We start from the raw sequence: 20,529 nt of genomic DNA on the forward strand, positions 1-20,529 counted from the left end.
GTGGATCTAGAAATCCAAAGGAGATTCTTGGCCTGGAAGTCAGGAGGGCTGACTGTTTCTAATTCTAGCTCCACCACTGCTGTGCTCAGTGATCTTGGGCAAGCCCCAGTTCTTCCTGGACCATCCATAAATGAGCTATCACCTATGAATGAACTCAAAAGCACTGACAATATTATGAGACTTAGACTCATGCTAAGTCCTAAGGGTGAGGAACTTCTGAAGCCAGCTGTGTGCTCCAGAGTATGGGAGGCCCAATATCCTCACCCCACGAGCAGCACCAGGTACACTGAACTATGCTGTCAGCAGCCTCCCAGTCTGTTGGTTTACTTAATTTCTCCTGATGAAGTGCCAAGAATAAATCGTAGGTGAGCAGCAGAACACTTTAATGAGACCAGAGCCTAATGAATCTTTTCCTTCCTGTGTCAATTAGAATTTCAAAGCTAGGATCCCCAAGGACCAATTTATTGGGAACAGAGAGAAGCCTTTTGTTCATCAGCTGCTGCCTGAGCTACATTCCCTGGTCCTGTATGTCTGCTATGTAACAATCTTGCTTACTCAGATATGCCACCTGGTGAGACAGACAATACTTCTGGGGTCTGAACTTGAGGAAGGAAAGGAGGGGTCTAGGGTGTTTCTGGGGGTGAGTGGGGAGGTGGTAAGAGAATCAGAGCAGCCCTGACTTGAAAGGCACCTCCCAAGGATACTGGTCTTCAAAAAGCTAACAGCAGCAGATCAACTTGCCATTCACCCAACTAAGTATCAGGTATTGTGTGACACCTATTTGCCTAAGGTATTTTGAATCCTCCCAACAACCCCCAAAGTAGGTATCAACAGCACTATTTTTTTTTTTCGGCCGCACGGCGAGGCTTGCAGGATGGGCTCTCAGTTCCCCGACCAGGGATTGAACCCAGGCCGCGGCAGTGAAAGCCTGGAATCCTAACCACTAGGCCACCAGGGAACTCCCTCAACAGCACTATTTCACAGACAGAGAAACTGTGGCTCTGAGAGATAAAGTAAGAATTTTCAGGAACTAAGGAACTAGTTGAGGAACTAGCTGAAGAACACAACCAGTAGTTGGTAGACAGGGATTTGAACTCACCATCGGAACTTGCAATTTCAGAGACTGGGCTCTTTCTATGAAACCACAGCAACCTTGCCCCAGGGCTGGCAGGGCCAGCGGCTGATGTCCTGAATGGCAGAGATGGCCTGTGGGCCGCCGTGGCCATGTTGGACACTTGCCACCAACACGCTGTCTTTTGCCCAGGCACAAGCTAGAGTGCCTGTGCATTGCTGGTCCTTCCATTCAATGAAGTTGGCAATCTCACCCCGAGAACATAATCCAAGTAGAGTCACCATCGACATTACCCCCAGACTCCTACCCCAGAAATCTTTTGATTTATGACGAGTTGCTAATCCTTGATCTAATAGCTCCCAGGTGCCTAGTTCTCTTGCCTCCCATACTGTCCTCTCCAAGTCACACAGGGCCAGCCCAGTTGCCACTGCAATGTCATCAATAGAGGCAAATTCCAAGGTGAGAAGGTAAGCAAGTCAGGTTTCCAAATGGTTATGAAATGGAATTTTAGGACTCTGGTGGGAAAAACACTTAAGAGTGAGGTCAAGAGGTTTGTCCAAAATTTACAGAACTAGAAAATAGCAAGAACTGGAACACAGGCATATATTGAATCCTAACCTGGCATCTATCTACCAAGAGCAAGAATAATAAATACAGAAAAAATGAGATCAGTGGTTCAAATTTTTTTTTTAACTTTTAATTTTGAGATAATTATAGATTCACATGTAGTAATAAATACTTTTTTTGGGTGGGGGGGGGGCGCTGCGCCTCACGGCTTGCAGGATCTTAGTTCCCCAACCAGTGACTGAACCCAGGTCCTCGGCAGTGAAAGCTCAGAGTCCTAACTGCTGGATCGCCAAGGAATTTCCCAATAAATACTTTTTAAAAGCACTTAGCACAGTGTCTGGCACATAGAAACCCACCCAAGAAGTGTTGGCTATTAGATGATTAGGAAAAAGGGAGAGGGCATTCAGGATGGGCTTTTGAGGAAGAATTACTAAGTTTCTCTTTACAGAATGCTGAGGTATACCCATATAACACTTTAAATAATCTTTCCAATGATCCCATCAAGCAGGTATTAACATCCGCATTTTACAGATGAGAAAACTGCTCTCAGAAGTCAACTAACTTATCCAAGATTACTTTGTCCCAGTACATGCCAAAGCTGGGATTCAAATCCAGATATATCCAACTCCAAACGCTATGCTCTTTCTACACTGCTTCTCTCAAGATAATACGGGCTGGGCTTAAAAGACAAGCCTGGATGTAGACTGGAGGTTAAGAGCAGGCTGCCAGTTAAGTAGGGGGGATAGCATGAACTAGGATGCGAAATTTAGCAACATACTGTCTTTGCAAAGAGTGGTAGTTCAAAGACATTGGCCAGAATAAAACAGTAAACTCACATGACAAAGACAAAATAAAAAGCTAAGGGGCAGATGGCAGAGGGTCACTGAATGCTAGCTGCTCTTGCCAACTATGTGTATCACAACTTGACTCCCTTTTGCTGGACACTAAAGAAAGAGAGGTAGCATGCCAAAACTGAAGAGCCAGAGACTGGGAGGCAAAGGAAATCAAGTTCTACCACTAACTAGTTAAGTGGCCTTGGGCAAGTCACTCGTCCTCTCTGGGTTTCTAATACCAGAGAATCAAACTAAAAGATGTCCAGGGACCTCTCTAACTTTGACCTTCCAGGAATCACTCTATTACCAGGTCATGTGTACAAATGTGAGTCTGGGAAATGCTAATGCTGTGATTAAGCAAAGAAGCTTGAAATGAAACAGAGTAATGGTATGACAGGAACCTTGGGTACAGGGATAGAGAAAGAGAGCTAAGTGAGGGAGAGGAGAATAAAGGAATTAAATGGGATCCACGTTAATCTTGGATAAAAGCCAGAAGCCAGCAGGCAGGCAAGGGAAGGGAGGCTGAACCAGGATAGTTACCAATCCTGGCCTTCCTACTAACTTGCTATGTGGCCCTGGATATTAGCCTCATTTTCCCATTGGCCAAATGCAGGGTCCTATATGTTCTGGCCTCAGCTGTCTCCTCTCCAACCTTAACCCTGCTTCTTTCTCTTTGGTGCTGTTCCAACCACACTGTCTGCCTCCTAGTTTCTCTACAAACATGCTCTTATCTTGGGGCCTAGCCTGCATATCTTTCTTCATAACACATATGAAATAATCTAATAATTAATGATTTACTCGTTTTCTGTCTCCCCCACTGAAACAAGTTCCATGAAGGCAGTCTTTGTTTTGTTCACTACCATATCTCAGCTACAAGAATAGTATCAGGCATTTGTTGAATGGATCCCTAAGGTCCCTTCCAATTCTGGCATGCTATGATTAACTTATGGGCTTATGGAACTGGTGAAAATCTCAGAAGTTCAAAGTTCAAGCCTGGGTGAACTTAGGTTTAACCTGTCCTTTTGGCTCCAATTTTTGATATTTGCTTTGCCTCAGAGGGTCTTCAAAAATCATCTCCAAATGTAACAATGACATCCTAACACACAAGTACACACGTGCACAAATAGACAAATATATACCACTTAATTCAAGAATTATTATCGTATACTAGATGTGAAACACAGCATTTCCTTAACCTGGAAAATGAGGCCTTACGCAGTTTAGCCCCAACTTACTTTGATAACTTTAACCCTAACCACACTCCATTCCTGAAATCCTATGCTCTGGCTACAATGGACTGTTTACTCTTCTCTGAGACACACATGTAAGCTTCTGTGCCTTTGCCCTCACTGGTCTCTTTGCTTGGAAGCTACAGACTCCCTTTCTCAACTGCCAAATACTTCATCTTTCACGACCGTCAAATGTCTCATCTTTGAAGTCCAACTCAAATATCAGCTCTTTTGTGAAGCCTTCCTTGATCTCTCAGGCAGTTAGTATCCTCCCCTCCTCCAAGTTCCCAAAGCACTCCACATGCTTCCATTATAGTGATCATCACTGCCACCTACTTACTTTATCTACCTCTTCTCCTTGATCAGCTATGGGCTCCAAAGGCCTTGACCATGTGTTTGCCTTCTCCTTATCCCTAAGGACCTATCTCTGTGCCTGGCACAAATGTTTATCATATTGGATGTTAACATGGTACCACAACTAATAACACTTCTTAACCTTCACTGGCAGACTTGATCAGATAGTTCATCCAACCAAAAGTTGGTTTCCCTCATACTTCTACTCACTAATATGAACTCCTATGGGACTGGAGAAGAAGCTGGAAAGAAAGAGGAGAAATAGTATTTGCAGAGCCTTGAATGTCATGCTAAGGACACTGGATTTTATTCTAGAGGTTTTATGAGCAGGAAAGTGATAGGAATAAGATCTGTATCTTAAAACCTATGGAGAGAAAAAGGAGGTTATATTTCAGGGGCAAAGACTGGAGATGGGGAGACAGGCTAGTTGACAATGAAAAAGTCTCAGTGAGAGAGGATTAATATCTGGCCTTGGATGGTAGCACTGGGGATAAGAAGATGGGCAAAAACATTTCAGAGACAAAACCACATAATGAAAGCAGTTGCCTACTTTACCTGAGTAAACTCTGCTCAAAACAAACTTCCTCCAGGTGGAACTTTGGGACCTCTTTGCATCCAAGATGGCCCTGAGGGTAACCAGAGCAGGGAAAAAGCCTCCATGACTAGGTGAAGGGGAAGAAGCAAGTCTAGGATTCGCAAAGGCCAAGCTCCACGCCAGTGAGTAGGGCTGTAGGAGACAGCTCAAGGTCCTGCTAATAGCTGCTACCTGCAGAAGCTTCAGCAAAGAAGTCGGGTCTGTGCCCTGAGCAGAAAGATGCCCTCCTGACTTGGGAGAGCTCTAGCCAGCTTTAATACCAGAGACTCTGATGATTTTCAGCAGTGCTTTGTTAAGGAAAATTATCCAAAAACTGGAAGTAAGGGAAAAAGACAACTGTGTGAACTTTTAAAGTCATGTTAGGACATTTTTTTTAGTATGTATCTGAGAGTCATCTGATACTCTTGGAGAATGGAATTTTGTTTGACTTACTGTTCACAAACAGTTGGGACCCAAATATTTTAAAACTCTGCAAAGTTAGAGGTTAACATATAGCAAACTAAGAAGCAGAAAAGATAACATGAAATGTTACATTTTCATTAGGACATTAATCAATTTTGGATCTAATTTAGCAATCTCATTTCAGCAATCCTTTTTCCACTAAGAACATAAATCCAGTTTCTCAGCTATTCTCTTTCTGCTGGTTCCCACACTGAGTTAAACAAAACTTGACACATGCTCACCACATGGATGAGAATTATGCCCTGACATAGCACACACATCCACAGGCCTGCCTACCTACCTCACAGGAACCAGATGCCAGGAGGCAAAAGAAGCCTGATATCCAGGCACAGGATGTTAGTGAAGTGAAACAGGTGGTCACTTATGAAATGACATAAAGCTCAGTGTAGCAGAAAGGGCACAAAGCTGAGAGTCAGACCTGCCACTAATTCATTGTGTGACCTTGGGCCTATTACTTACTGCCCCTTGCTGGGCCTCAATTTCACAATTATAAAACGGGTAAGTTGATCTAGGTCAGTGTTGTTTTATAAACTGTGTTCCTGGCAACTCTGCAGGTTTAAGGCAGATGCCTCAGAGCCTGTCTTTGATGAGGGTAAGGGGGAGGCTGGACTGGTGGACTCTGGGCCCACCACTGCCACTTCTAACAGAGCAGCTCTGTTTGAGATGTTTAATTATATGTTTAAATAAAGGGCTCCTCCATAAACTTGATAACTGTTAGTTAAGATCTCTTCCCACTCTGACATCCTAAAATTCCATCATTTTATGGCAAATGATCCTGAGGACAATACAGAGCCAAAAATATCTCCTCTTACCCTATACTTAAAAACGTATCATTAGAAGAGGGTCTCATTAAGAAGGCCCTAGCAGTTGAGTAGGAAGGGCTGAGGAAGGGGACAAGTGGGCAGAGGAGGGCTCAGAAAAGGGCAGAGACTAAAGGCCTGCCCCTTTTGCAAATGAAGATTGAGTGGAACCCAAGGCCAGGGACAGAACCCTTTCAGGGGGGGCTTAGATTCACTGGCCTTATCAAGACTAAGGAGTTGGACTCTAGCCCCTGACTCTGCCACATAAAGGCAGATGCCTTCAGTTTCCTTAAACTAAAATCTCTACAAGTAAGGTGCTTTGTAAACTGAAAAATGATTACAGATTTGAAGACCTATTAGAGCAATCTTATTCTTAAATCTTTCATATTATTCTCCTCTCCTGCCAGGTCCCTGAAGGAGGCTCATCACACTTGAGATGTGTAGACCCTCTCTCTTCCTTCCTTACATTTCAGAGTTGGGCATACAAGGGGCTTATTGCTTGGAATATTCCCCTCATTCAACTTTGAAAATGACAAGTGCACTTCTTACTAGAGAGTCCATGTTCCATGTTGAAGATGGAAACCTGGCCGCTCGCTTAGTGACTGGACCTCTGGGCCACACACGTGGATCCTAGAGAAGTTGGTTTGAGGCAGGAGAGCAGAAGAAACTCATGGGAAAATGCACTGAAGGCATGGAGATATTCCCATTATACTAAAGCCACTGCATACCCCTTCCTGGGCACTCTTGAACACTCTACCCTCCTGGAAGGGCAGAGGCCAGAGGCAGTATGATACTCAGGAAAGAGCTTACTATACTAAATGCATGGGGTCTATGGAAGCAGGAGGACCTGAGTTCAAAACCCAGCTCTTTCACAGGCTAAGTATATGACCTCTGGCAAATTCATTTACTTCACTGAGCCTCAGCTTTTCCCTCTGGAGCTATTAATAACTTAATGAGTTATAAAGATTAACGAAGATAATTTTAACTTAAAACACCTATGACAATACCTGGCACATAGTAGGCACTTGATAAATGTGACTTCCATCAACAGGGAAAGGGCAAATAACAAAAGATGACTGAACGTGACTCATATGACAGGTAGGGAGGACTAGGGGATGAACCCCAGTGAGCAGATCAGAGCCGTGAGTGGCTCAGAATGGGAATGGGCTGATTTGGAGAGTCTGTTGTGCTATTCTAAGAGCATCTGGATCCTGTACCAGCCAAAGCAAATCAAACAGGAGTGCTTATGAAGAGCTTGTTTCTAAAACAAGTACGGGCTGTGTTATTGACACACGCCACAGGGGAATTGAGAAGACTGTTGGCAGAGATGTTAAGAAAGCTGACATGCTTTCAGTTCCAATCTTTGCTACTACCTACGTATGGGTACAGCTGACCTTGACTCCAGAGGAGAAAACCCTGAACTGAGACACAAGAGACCTAGGTTCTGGTCTGAGCGTGACTCTGAGCAGGCGACATCATCTCTCAGGCCTCAGTTTTTTCTTTCTCCTCCAAATAATAACAATTCTTTACATGCCTACTCTATTATCACTATCCTCATTTTCTATGGCTCAGAGAAATTAAGCTAATACAGGCTGGCATCTGAATTCCAGGTCTGCTGTTAAAGCCAGAAGTCTTTCCACTCTATTGCATCATCTCTCAGTGTTAACTGACGGGGTGAAACCAGGTGGACCAAGGCATTTCTGGACTTGAAAATTTTATGATTCTTAGCAGCCTGAAATTGTGGTTTCAAGAGCATTCTAAATATATACTGTAGTGCTAACCTGCTAGTTAAGAAGCCTTCTCCTATAAATGAAATCCTCAACACCAAGGGCAAAAGCTGAGTACAAGCCAACTTGAGAGCCAGAGGAGAGCGGACAATGAAATTTTAGGAAGCCCTGAAGAGGCCCCTGGAGAATACATTGCCTAATTCATTTTACAGATGGGGATATGGAGGCTGCAAAAAGAGAAACAGCTTGACTGGGAAAACCCAGAAAGTGGGTGACAGAGCACAAACTGGGTTCTACGCCTCATGGACTCTCTCATACTTGTTATCTACTCAGTCTCCAACATTCCAGGCCATTCTGATTTCCTCATTGATATTTTTTTTCCAAATGCTGAGTGACAGGCAGGTCACTGCCCCTGCAGCTGACTCCCAAACACTTCTCGTTGTAGGTAATGGCTCTTTCTTTCTGTCTCTGCTGCAGCGTTAAGCAGGACTGAATCTGAGTCTTCTCTTTTGGCCCCCTCCTCTTTTTTTCCTTTGAACGACAGACCAAGTGCCTTTGGAGGCACAGAACTGGAAGAGACATACCAGCAATTATAGAACAACTTTCTACTTCATTCCCTCTTTTTGGAGCTGAGGAAACTGAGGCCCAGAGATATTAAATGCTTTCCCAAGGTTGAGTTAGTAGAACAGGCTTAAGAGCCTGGGCCACAATACTCACCTTCTACTACAATCTGACACTGAACACAGGGTATCAGAATTTATTTCAACCACTAGTGGCTGAACACCAATCCAGGCCAGGCATTTTTTCATCATCTCCTATTAGCATCACAATAACTGTATAGGCATTATTGTTCCCATTTTGCAGAGGAGGAAACTACAGCTTGGAGAGGTTAGTCACAAAGGAAATGAATGTCACAGCAAGGATTCAAATCTTTGGCTTTAAAGCTTCCTCTCTTTCCCCAGCAGCATATAGCCTGAGGTTTTTAAGAATATATACAATGGTGAGAAAGATGGAGTTAATTAATCTTCCTAAAGACAAGTTATCCTGTAGATAACTTTGTCTCTTGCCCTATGCACTTAAGTACACTAACTCTTGATATATTATGCTAACTGAGGAGATGGGGAGGGAGACGAAGGTACGGGAGACCAGTAGAGACTCCTAATACAAAATGACAGATAACTCAAAAGCAGCAATTTCTGCTTTTGTGTTAACGTGATCTTTTGTAGAATAGTTTTGGGGCTTTTTTCTGCATCTGCCCCATTAGGTCATAAGTCCCCTTTATTCATGTCCTACTCATCTTATGATTCTGGTATCAAACTTGCTGATGGACCTTGGTTTCCTGATTTATGGTTTCCCAGCTTGGGTTTTTGATCTCTTGGCCTTATTAGGCTCAGATCCCTACCTCTCTGCCACAGTCAACGGCCTTAAAACTGCCCTCTAAGAGCTGTCAGTCACTCTTCTGTCAGGCTTGCTGCTCCAGTGGGACACAAACATGCCTCATGAATAAAGGCAAAACTCTTCAACAAAATATTAGTAAACCAAAACCAACACCATACAAAAAGGATTATACACTATAACCAAGTGGGATTTATTCTAGGAATGAGGTTGGTTTAAAATCCAAAAATCAATAACATAGTGCCATGTTAGTAGAATAAAGGATAAAAACTACACAAACAAAATCCAACATCCATCCATAATAAAACCTCTGAGTAAACTAGAAATAGAAGAGAACTTACTTGCCCTGATAAAAGAAGTCTACCAAAAAACCCTACAGCTAACATCATACTTAATGGTGAAAGACTGAATACTTTCTCCTTAAAATTGGGAACAAGGTAAGAGTGTCTGCTTTCACCAATTCTGTTCAACATTGTACCGGAGGTCCTAGCCGGTAGAGTCACGCAGAGCGATTTTATGGACGTTAAGATTATGTCATTCCTCTACTCAAAACTCTGCAGTGGCTTCCTATTTCACTCAGAATAAAGCCCTACATGATCTGAGTCCCTGTCTACCCTTGTGACTTCTTCTCCATAATCCACTCTCCCTATTGCTCACTTCATCTCTAGCTACACTGACCTCCTTTTGTTCCTCAAGACACTAAGCATGCTCCTGTTTTAGGGCTTCTGAACTTGCTGAACTCTATGCCTGGAATGTTATTCCCCAAGATATACGCATAACTCATACTACTTCAGCTCGTGCATATTTCTGAACAGAGTTTATTTTCTCACAGAAGCCTTCTTTCATCACACAGTCCCTCCCTATTCCCTTACCTTGCTTTATTTTTATTCCTATGTATTCATTTGTTTATCCTCCACTAGAATTTAGGATACAAGAGAGAAAACTATTTTCTTCACTGCTACGTTTCAAACACTTAAAACTGTGCCTGGCACATGGTGGACACTCAATAAATACACACTGAATGAATGGACGTCTTTAAAAAGATATTCATATATAGGAGAATGAATAAAGGCGGGGTTGGGAGGGTGGGAACCACTGTCCCAAGAGTCTAAGAAGGACCAGGGTTTTAGGTCATGGAGAAAGAGCCAGTGTAGAATAGAAAAAACTTGGTTCTCTAAAGCCAGATTCTTCTAAGTTCTAAGCTTAGGTCTTCCAGTCACTGCCTGTGTATCCCTCTCTAAGTCTCCGTAATTTATAAAATGAGAATATCACCACCTACCTCCCAAGCTGTTATGAAAATGAAATCAATTTATGTAGAGCATTCAATATAGCACCTGATAGTATAGTAGATACTACAAATAATTAAACATTCTCTGATACCTCTGTCCCTCAAGAAGAACCTAGAACTACCTTAAAAATTACCTAGCTCCACCTTAGTGAAATGCATAGATGTCTATAGGGCTGTTGTCCCTGAAGTATGACCTTCATACCCATTTTAACTTCTCTTTCTTATCATTCTTCTTTTACCTCTCCCTTACTGTTAGCTTTCAGCTCTCACCTCTAGCTGCTGCTAATATAGCAGCTCCTCCTCCCCTTTTTATACACCGCTCTTAATCTTATGGAGGTTTAGAAACCAGATTGCTAAGCTTGTTACAACAACACGTAAAAATAGGAATAAATTAGTGCTGTGCAAGGTCTTAAGGATGACAATGCTTTGTTACCTTCTTGTTTTCAGTTGCACTCTGGAAAATTGAGGATGTTAGATAAATAAGATACTATATGGATATCAGTATATTATACAATATTTTACATAGAATCGTTCATATTTTAAAATAGTCAGTAGTGGAACTTCTTCACAGGGCAGTTGTCACGAAAACAATAAAAGCCAAGCTTGATGCCCAGGCCATGTAAAGGCCAGAAGCTATAGAACATTAGATTAACCAATACAGAAAGAGAGGACAGGAAGAGTCCGGAGATTCAGAATAGGAGGGAAGGTTGGCCAGTGTGGATTCCAGGAGCATCAGGTTGGAGGACAGATCCCTCTGTGCATCCTCAGGCAGGCAGAGGGAAGAACAGAATGCCCCTTGTTACAGAGTGTGAAGAGAGTGACCTGTATCACTGGCCAAGAGAGAGAGAACCGGTGGGAAAACTGGAATGCCCATGGCCTCTGATAAGATATGAGGCTGCAGTACAAGTGCCTTTTTCACTAGCAGCTGGAGGGTGGGGGTTGGGGGAAGGCAGGGAACCTAGGGCCAGAAGAGGAATAGCCCTCCTGTTCTAACATGCTGGGGATGGACTCTTGAAACCAACTATAATATCTGTACTGGCAGTGGCCTTGGAGCCAGGCTGTGTGAGTGCATCTAAACCTGCACTCTGCAGCCCACATGCTGCAAATCATGGCTGCCAATGCTGCCTGGTTTTGTCTCTGTGCCCTGGAAAGACTGAACTTGTGGAAAGACTGAACTTCCGGTAGGGCCTGCAGAAGGAGAGGAGGAGAAGGGCATGGGAGAAAATTTACAGTGTAAATTTCCAAGGCAAAACCTTCCCTTTTACCGTTGGGGAGTGGGGTGGCAAATAGGTCAGGGACTGAGATGCCAAGGATACTTAGAACACTTTCTTCTCACCTCTCATTTCAGTCATGCTGTTCTACAGTTCACAAAGCTTTCCAACTTGCATCTCCCATTTGATTGTCTACAATATCCTGTATGGTTGGTGCACACAAAATAGACGTGTGGGTGCAGTGAGGCACTCCAATTTACAAATAGGGAAATGGAGATTATCCAAGGGCAAATACTGAGCGAGAAGATAAAAACCCAGGTTTTCCAACTGCAACTCAGCTCTCCAGGTCCCCATCTGTGCTGGCCCAAGTGCTTATGGAATCCCACGTGTTACAGATGTTTTCTTCTCCTTCCAGCCATATTTAGCCTTGGCCTCTGCCTGCTTGAAGGTTCTTCCTTTCCCCCTCACTAAAAATGCCATTGCTCAGAAAGAACCCCCAACTCTTGCCTGCCCTGCTGGGCCCTTCAAATAACTAGACCTCCTTCCTGAATCCCTAAGGAGGTCTGTTTTCTTGAACTTTTTAAGAAAAATCATGATTCCAGGGAGATTAGCATTCCAAGGAAAGCCTGCCAAGGCAGAGAGAACAATGGTATTCACAGTTAGACTGACCTGGGTTCTAATATCAGCTTTACGGATTCCCAGGTGTAAACCTGGGCAAGTTACTTCAGTTTCCTGAGTCTCAATTCTCTCATCTATAAGATGGAGTTTTGTCTAGTTTAAATGGGATCCATAACACTATTGGTTCTTAATATGTTGATTTCCCTTCCTGTTTCACCATCTGCAGTCTTCCTTCTAAGAGTCCATGGACTTCCCTCTTCACACAGCCCCACTCTAATCACTCCGTCCTCACCTCCACTGATGATCACATTCTGCAGGACTGATAAAACCACAGGATTTTCTGAAGCTGACTCTGGGCTTGGTAGGTCACAATCAAGACTGAAATCAGGAAAAGTCTCTAAGGGCTATGAAGTCACGTTAAGAGAGCTTATGGGAGAAGGGGTTTAGCTGCCAGGTCCAGAATACCCCCCAGTAGAAAGCAGCTGGCAGAAGCCAGAAGGAATTGAGCATACTTTGCTTTATTCATGGCAAACGATCCCAGCCTGTCTCATGGCAGCTCCAGGAAAGCAAGTTCAATTCTCCTCCCAGTACAAAAGACTGCCTATGACAGTCTCTTAGGCATGGAGTAGGAGAGTAATTATCTGTAAGTTATCTGTCCTAAGGGTAAAAATAAGCCCCAAACTAGTTACCTTGTATCTTGGCCCAAGTTTGCCCAGAGTTTACCTAGGCACCCTCACTCACCAGTACCAAGGCTGAGCTCAGCCAGCAATTTCCTCTTTTGCGTTACAGGGTCAGCACCAACTGTCTCAGGGAAGAGGGCTCACCTATAACAGAGAGAAATCAGTCAGGGTCTTGCTCAGAACAGGCATGAACTTAGGTCAATGAAGGCATGCAAAGTTCCTGCCCTTACAAGTCTTGCATCCTAGCAAAAGATAGGGTAATAATTAAATATATGGTTTCAGGTTGTGCTATAAAGAAAAATAAGCAGAGTCAGGAAAGAAAGAATGACAAGGAGTGAGAATGAGGTCTGTTTTAGATAAATCGGTCAAGGAAGACTTCTCCAAGAAGCAATTGCTAGACAGAGACCTGAATAAAGTAAGGGGGTAAGACCTGCAAAGATCAGAGGGAAGAGTATTTCAGAGAGGGGAAATAAGTGCAAAAGCCCTGAGGCAACAATAGGCAAGAGTAAGCTTGTTATGCTAAAGAACAAGAAAGTCAACATAGAATACAGTGATGGGAAGAATGAGGTTCCTCCAGGCTTCAGTAACCTGGAACCCAGCTGGGACAAACTTCCAGGCACTCTGAGATTGATTTCAGGTTTCTCTGCTCACCTCCTCGTCTGTTGGGTAAGGGACAGAGAAACTCCTATATATTACTTGGAATGTGGGGTAGAGAGAAAACAGAGAAACTCCTATGTATTACTTGGAATGTGGGGTAGAAATGACTGGGGTAAGGAGAACAGTAGCACGTGCCAGGCACTGTTGTAAACCCTTTATTTGTATTAACTCATTTAATCTTTACAAACTCTTGTAAGGTTGGTGTGTTATTACATTTCCCCATTTTACTAATGGGGAAACAGACAGAGAAGTTAAGTAAATTTGCCCCAAGTCACACAGCTAATAGATGGTAGACCTGGGACTTTAACCCTGGAAATCCAACCTCCAGGGCTTGCCTTCTTAACCACACACTATACCACTTCTCAAAAACAGAAGAAAAAACACAGGAAACGCATTCTCTAGTCCTAGCTGACATGGCTCACAGTCCCCATTTATACCCAAGTCTGAGATCCTCTCCATTTACTTGCAGTCCAAGCTTTTTACTGAATACCAGTTGAATAACTCCGGAGTCCTTCAGCCAGGTGGTTCCAGAGGATACTGTGATCACAAAGCTATGATGATAACCACAACAATAGCCATTTAATAGCCACTACCATTTAATGCACACTTTGAAATAGACTAGGTACTGGGCTAAGCACCTTACATGTACTATTTTATTTCAGAGAAGGAATGACAGTTGCTATAAGGCCTGGGTAGAGGGATCTGTGGGGGGCTCCACGCCTGGAACAAAGCAGCAAACATAAGGAACTAAAGGATCCCTGTAGGCCAGGGTCAAAGCACAAAGGCAGAGGCACTAATGGGTGGGTGGTAAGAGGAAAGGACTATCAGCACCTCCAATTAACATGTCAACAAACTGAACTCATCTTCCATTTCCCAGTCCCCATGTTTCACCAAATGGTATAACAATTCTCCGAAGTACGTATATTTTTTAACATCTTTATTGGAGTATAATTGCTTTACAATGTTGTGTTGGTTTCTGCTGTATAACAAGGTGAATCAGCTATATGCATACATATACCCCCATATCCCCTCCCTCTTGCGCCTCCCTCCCACCCTTCCTATCCCACCCCTCTAGGTGGTCACAAAGCACCGAGCTGAGCTCCCTGTGCTATGCGGCTGCTTCCCACTAGCTATCTATTTACATTTGGTAGTGTATATATGTCAATGCTACTCTCTCACCAAGTACATATTTGGACTCCAAAATGTTCACTCATGCTCTCCAACCCCTTCTTCCCTCATTCCCACAATTGCCAAGTCCTTGTAGAGGTTTTTTTTTGTTTTTGTTTTTGTTTTCAGTCTCTAACAGCTCTACATCCAAATCATCTTCTTTATTCCCTACTGTGTCAACTTCCTCTTGGTTCAGGATCTCATTATCTCCTGCCTGCACTGCTGGAATAATTCTTAGAATTTATTGACATTACAAGGACAGGCTGTTACAGCAGCCTCTTCCCTGGTCTCTCTTTCACTAGTCTCCCCCGACCCTTCCTGTTCCAATCTATTGAGCCCACACTGCCAGACTAATGTTCCTAATGCCACTCCCCTGCTCAAAAAAATGTCATGGCTCCCAATCACCTCAGCCTTGCTCTCTAGACTCTCATACCATGGGTCTGGTCATCATCTACCTTACCTCTACTGTGGGCTTTCCAGCTCCCATACTTTTATCCATGTTGTTGCCTCACCTGGAATGCCTCTCTTCATCTGTACATATTCAAATCCTTCTTAATTTTCAAGGCCTAGCAATTCAGTGAAGTTATCCTGAACCCTTTCTTACCTCTCTGTCATGTTCTTGAAACATCTCTGGCTGTGACTACTATCTGGCTCTGGCGTCACCATCCACTAAGGCTTCAGAACACATCCCCTGTTGTTCTTCCTTGTAAAGATTCCTACTGCTTCCAGACAAGGAAAACCTCGTCAGTTAAGATTTCTGTTCCAATTACTACTACATACATACATTCATTTTCTTATTTATTCATTCATTCATTCATTTATTTATGGCTGCCTTGGGTCTTTGCTGCTGCGTGGGGTTCATTCATTCATTCATTCATGTATTTATTTATGGCTGCGTTGGGTCTTTGCTGCTGCGCGGGGGCTTTCTCTATTTGCAGCGAGCGGGGGCTGCTCTTCCTTGCGGAGCACAGGCTCTAGGCACACGGGCTTTAGGTGTGGCTCGCAGGCTCAGTAGTTGCGGTGCACCGGCTTAGTTGCTCCGCAACATGTGGGATCTTCCTGGACCAGGGCTCAAACCCGTGTCCCCTGCATTGGCAGGCGGATTCTTAACCACTGTGCCATCAGGGTAGTCCCCTACTACTCTTATCTTACTCTGGATCTATCTCTTAACAAAAGACCTGAGTTTTAATCTGAGCCTCAGATTCCTTAACTACAAAATGGGGATATAATTCCCATCCAGCCTACAATATAGGGAGTTTGTAAGAATCAATGTGACAACAGGAGAGGAAAGGGGAAGGGTTGAGATGGGAGACCCAGCCAAATCTTTAACAGCTCTTTTTGTCAGCTGCAAAACCCCAAGTCTTCTACCCAATTAATCGAAAACAATTCCTGGGCCTTCTTAGCCATGGTCACAACTCTGGGTTAGGGGTTATAGAGGATGCAGGGATGAATGAGAACAAATCTTATCCTTAGGCTCCTGGCAAGAACTGTGGAGTAAAGTCCTGGTAGGACTGTGTCAGCTTCCTACAAAGGATGACTAAGACTATTAGGCAGACTATGGAAAACAGTATGGAGGTTCCTTTAAAAACTAAAAACAGAGTTACCACATGATCCAGCAATCCCACTCCTGGGCATATTATCTGGAGAAAACTCTATTCGAAAAGATACATGCACCCCAATGTTCACAGCAGCACTATTTATAATACCCAAGACATAGAAGTAACCTAAATGTCCACCAACAGATGAATGGATAAAGATGTGGTGTGTACACACATACACACACACACACACACACACACACGAAATATTATCAGCCATAAAAAAGAATGAAACAGGGCTTCCCTGGTGGCACAGTGGTTGGGAGTACACCTGCCAATGCAGAGGACACAGGTTCAAGCCCTGGTCCAGGAAGATCCTACATGCCACGGAGCAACTAAGCCCGTGTGCCACAACTACTTAGCCTGCACTCTAGAGCCCACGAGCCACAACTACTGAACCTGTGTGCCACAACTGCTGAAGCCCTGCAATGAGAAGCCCATGCACCGCAATGAAGAGTGGCCCCCACTCACCGCAACTAGAGAAAGCCCACGCCCAGCATAGGAAACCCAACGCAGCCAATGAATGAATGAATGAATGAATGAATGAAACAATGCCATTTGCACCAACATGGATGGACCTGGAAACTATCATACTAAATGAAATAAGTCAGAAAGAGAAAGACAAATACCATACGATATCACTTATATGTGGAATCTAAAATATGATACAAATGAATATTTACAAAATAGAAACAGACTCAGAGACACAGAAAACAACTTATGGTTACCAAAGAGGGAGGGGGGTGGGAGAGGGATAAATTAGGAGTTTAGGATTAGCAGATACAAACTACATATAAAATAAACAACAAGGTCCTACTATATAGCACAGGGACCTATGTTCAATATCCTGTAATAAACCATACTGGAAAAGAATAGGAAAAAGCATGCACACGCACACACACACACACATATAACTGAATCACTTTGTTGTACACCAGAAACTAACACAACATTGTAAATCAACTATACTTCAATTTTTTTAAAAATTTAAAAAAAAAAGAACATTAGGCAGGACCTAACAGTTTCAAGAGTGCTATGTATTATAAAAGTGGAAAAAGAAATCAGTCTGGGGCTTCCCTGGTGGTGCAGTGGTTAAGAATCCACCTGGCAATGCAGGAGACACGGGTTTGAGCCCTGGTCCGGGAAGATACCACATGCCGTGGAGCAACTAAGCCCGTGCGCCACAACTACTGAGCCTGCGCTCTAGAGCCCATGAGCCACAACTACTGAGCCCGTGTGCCACAACTACTGAGCCTGTGTGCCTAGAGCCCGTGCTCCACAACAAGAGAAGCCACCACAATGAGAAGCCTACGCACCGCAACGAAGAGTAGCCCCTGCTTGCCACAACTAGAGAAAGCCCGTGCGCAGCAACAAAGACCCAATGCAGCCAAAAATAAATAAATAAAAAATTAATTTTTTTAAAAAAAGAAAGAAATCAGTATGACTAGAAGTGGCCTCAGAAGCTTCATTAGAGCAAGGGCTTAGGCCAGGCCTTGATGCAGGGTGACAGGAAGACATGGGCTACTATGCACCAGGCACTGGGCTAGGTGTTATGCTGGTAACCCTTGTAATAATACCTGTGAAGCAAGTGATGGCATGCCCATTTTATAGCCAAGGTAACTGAAGATGGGGGAGGAGGCTAAGTGTGTCATTCAAGGTCAAACAGCTGGTAAGTAGCAGAGCTAAGATTTGAACCTAGGTCTGCTTTACTCCAAAGCCTAATGTGCTTGCTTACTTACTTCATGGTCTGCCTTACTCATCATGTAGCAACATGAAAAGGGACCAGGCAAACTCTGAAGTTCTTTCTACCTCAAAAATCCAATGATTTGAATGGGGGTGGGGGAGAGAAGAGAGGAGCGAAGAGGAGGTTTACTGCTGCTATGTCTTTCCCATAAGACTGTGACCTTACGGCAGGTTTAGGGTCTTATTAACTAGAATGCCGAAGTATCTGACACAGCCTGGCACGTACAAGACACTAAGTATTTAGGGAACCTGTGAGTGAATAAAACACCAGCTCTATCAACCTTTGTTCTAAGGTCTAGAAGTAAGGTCCAAAATCTCAAGCTGCATGTTCTGACTCTCAGCCCCAATATCTATATCAACTATCTACTAGTCTCTCAGCTGAAGGTACCCTTTTCCCATTCTTGTTTTCAGGAGTTAGGGAAGAGGTGAGAAGAGAAAAGGATAAGAAAGGAAGTTAGGTGGTTAACACAGAAAGGAGAGGTAGAAGAAAGGGGTGAAAGGAGAGAAGGTAAGGAAGGAAACAAAAAGGAAGGGGGTGCCAGGGCAGGATTAAAATGTCTGACACCTAGACTTTGAGAAAGGTTTCTTTTTCCTTCTGATTCCAGAAACAAAATTGTTTTTGTTTTTTTTTTACGAGCAGTAGTAGGAATTCCTCTTTATATATTTTAAATGAAGGGAAATTGCTTGTCCAAACCCCAGACAAAATCTGTCAGCAGGAGGTAAAGTGAAATTCCTCAGGGCTCCCATCCTCAGTTCTCACCACCGTCCTGCCCCAGCCTAACCCTTGCTCACCTGGTTTAGGCTGAGGCCTGCAGAGATCAGAAGACATGAAAGTTCTTCCTCTATTCCTCTGCTCCTTCTACAAAGGTTGCTCCAGGCTAATAAGCCCTGGGAGTCTAACCTTCTTTACAGATAAGGGGATACTGCTACCCTCTGGACCCATCCCCAAAGCTCCCTGTCAGGAAAGCTTTGTTGATTCCTAAGGGAAAAGTGTTTCTCCCTTTCTGCTTAATTTCTCAAATGTGTGTGAACGTACTGAGGTAAAAATGGGATGGAGGAGGCAAGGTCCCTTCAGGACTCTCTAGATCCTGGGTCCTAATACAGCTCAACCCTCTTTAGGTCTGATCTACATATTATATACAGGTATCTCTCTTTCTTACTAAATCAAGAGAGAGCCCTGGGCTGAGAGAAAACCTAAAGGCTAGTTCCAGCTCTACCTATAATGCACTGTGTGACCTTGTCAGGTCATTTCACCTTCCTGGACCTTTTTTCCATATCTGTAAAATGAGGGTGATAGTATCTACTAGTCTGGAGGATTTTCTGATGGATCAAACAAGATTGTCAAGAAACAGTTTAACTGTTTAAATCTATTTAGTTTGATATAAAGGTAAAGAAAGAATGAGGGGATGGTCCCTTTAAAAAATGAAATAAAATTAAAAGAGGGCTGTACCACCTTTCACTTGAAGAGATCTGCTCTGAGTGAAAAGACTTAGGAAGAGCTGTGGCAGAGACTGTCACTGTCTGTACCTCCATCAAAAGACAGTAAAGCACCAACTGAGACTGAAAAGGCTCAAGAGCTACATGTATGCAAATACCAACAGTTCCAAGCACAAAGAAGGTAAGAACCAGCAGAAGTCACGTATTACTCAGGGAAAGTAACAAAAAGTAGTAATGACCAATTTAGTGGTGAAGAGCTCAGGCTCTAGAATCACACACCTGGGTTTGAATCCCAGCTCTGTCTCTTACTAGCTTTGTGACCTTAGGCAAGGTATTTACCTTCTGTGCCTCAGTTTCCTACATTTGTTTTAAAAGGTTCCTGCTTCATAAATGTGTTATTGAGAGAAATAAATTAAATAGCATGGGAAAGCCCTTACCTCAGGGCCTGGCATAAGTGACTTAACGATAGATATTGTTTTTCCATTTAAATACCACAAAGGATGAATCAAGCAATAAAAAAGGCCTAGGAGAAAAGAAAGAAATGTACATTTGCTATTATCTTATTATGTACCATTAAGACCCAAAGCCTTAATTATTCTCATTTATTCCTAATAACCTCTTGAAATCCATAGAATTATCCCCATCTTACAGGAGGAAATTGAGCCTCAGAGAAGTAATTTGTCTAAAACCACACAACTGGGAAAAAGAACTTATTTCAAAAGGTCTGACTGCAAAACTGTGTTCTTTCTACTACATATATACCTTGCACTTTCTCATGCTCAAAAATAAGGAGCCCCCCACATACCAAAATAGGCTCCAATAAGAAAGTGTTAGGGAATGGACCAACTTCTCCCATTTTGTACTCAATGAAGCAACTATTGGTTTTGTATGCCTGGGGAAAAGATGGGCAGGGGTGAAATGCAAGTGCACCATCAAGTTCCAGAGTTGCAGACTGGACTTACCAGGCCTTCCCAAGGGGCTCTCACATTTGTCGCAGTAAAAGAGGAGACAGGGCCTTTTGCCAAACTGAATACCACACCCTAAAGGACAAGATGTTCTAATGTTGTAACAAACAGGCAAAAAGCCATGAGAGGTG

General features: G+C 43.3%; 1 protein-coding gene across 7 annotated transcripts in view; it reads right to left on the minus strand.

Annotated features, from left to right (window-relative positions):
* The window catches only part of RALY (RALY heterogeneous nuclear ribonucleoprotein), an 81,074-nt gene that overhangs the window by 30,525 nt on the left and 30,020 nt on the right, over positions 1-20,529 (minus strand). For 5 of the 7 annotated variants that reach the window (XM_036825903.1, XM_036825905.1, XM_036825909.1 and 2 more), the window contains exon 2: positions 12,893-12,975. The exons of 1 other annotated variant lie outside the window; for it this stretch is intronic. The gene's annotated coding sequence lies outside the window, so the exon portion shown is untranslated. Of the gene's footprint in view, positions 1-12,892; positions 12,976-15,259; positions 15,375-20,529 lie in introns of those variants that run through there. One more of the 7 variants, XM_036825904.1, reaches the window with a different exon arrangement.

The sequence above is a fragment of the Balaenoptera musculus genome, chromosome 15, assembly GCF_009873245.2.
Source record: "Balaenoptera musculus isolate JJ_BM4_2016_0621 chromosome 15, mBalMus1.pri.v3, whole genome shotgun sequence".
NCBI lineage: Eukaryota > Metazoa > Chordata > Mammalia > Artiodactyla > Balaenopteridae > Balaenoptera > Balaenoptera musculus.